Here is a 1,395-nt window from a genome sequence, read left to right on the forward strand (position 1 = left end):
TGCTCGATCTTCAAGAAGTTCGATAAGCACATCCTTGTCCTTTGACCCGAGTTGCAACTCCTCATGCTTTCTGCTAAAAGCATGGAACCGCTCTTCCCACATGTCCTTCTCTTGCATCATCTTGGTGAGTGCGTCTTCTAACTCCTCTATATCTTGGTTAGGGAGAGTTGATGGCTCAGCCACAACCATAGACATAGGTCTCTCACAAGCATAAGGCATCTTCAATTCCAAAGCTCTCTTCTTCACCCAAGCAGTGTAAGCCTCCAAAGTTACACAGTTGCATGAACCAAGCTCGGATCTTCCTTTCCTATGCACGTTATGCTAAGCATGCACCATCTTCTACTTCAAATGTTGGGGGACCTTTACCCTCTTGATAAAAAAGACCTTCTAACTGAGTGTTATTAGGTTTGTCTCTCAAGAGGAACCCAAGTTGACGACGAGCCAAAGCAGGGTTGTAGTTGATTCCTCATTGTGTACCAATGAGAGGCACATTATAGAATTCACCACAACAATCAATAATATCCAAGTTACTCAATGAAGAATCATACCAAACAATATCATCATTAGTGAGGAACATAAGTCTCTGAGACCACCGTAGACATTGTTTGTTTTCTACAAAAGCAAGTGTCTGAGGCAAGTGCGAAATAAACCACTTGTACAGAAGAGGAACACAGCACACAATAGTTCCACCACCTTTAGAATTTCTCAAATACAAAGAGAAGTACATATCACCCAACAAAGTAGGCATAGGATTCCCAATCAATAAAATTCTAATGGTGTTAACATCAACAAAACCGTCAATGTTAGGGAACAAAGCCATAGCATAGATGAGAAACACAAAGATGGCTTTAAAAGCATCAACACTACCAGCTTGAGCAAAGGCAGTAGCTTTCCCAATAAGGAACTCAGAAGTCAACCCAAACATTCCTCCTTTCTTCACCCAATGAGCCTCAATCTCAGACTTCTTCAAATTAAGAGCTTCAGCTATAATATGAGATCTGGGAATCTCTTTCAATCCAGTAAAAGGAACCTTGTCAGAAATAGGTATTCCCAAGAGATGGGCATACTCCTCTAACATATGCATAAGCTGATAATCGAGAAAACTGAAGCAATGGTAGAGAGGATCATAAAACTGAACCAACATACTCAAGAGTCCTTCAACCACATCAGTAGACAACACAGATAGAAGCTTCCCATAACGTTGCTTGAAGTCCAATGGGTCTAATACAAAAGACGATAGCTTCTTTAGCTCTTTCAAATCAGGACATCTGAAACTGTACTTCTTAGTGTTCCTTCGTCCATAATCCATGGTATGAAAATATTTGCAAATAAAACCTCAGTTCCTTGAAGCTATTTTTCGTGTGATGAATGTTATGATGCGTATGAATGCATGAA

Source organism: Lathyrus oleraceus, chromosome 5, assembly GCF_024323335.1.
Source record: "Lathyrus oleraceus cultivar Zhongwan6 chromosome 5, CAAS_Psat_ZW6_1.0, whole genome shotgun sequence".
NCBI classification, from domain to species: Eukaryota; Viridiplantae; Streptophyta; class Magnoliopsida; order Fabales; family Fabaceae; genus Lathyrus; species Lathyrus oleraceus.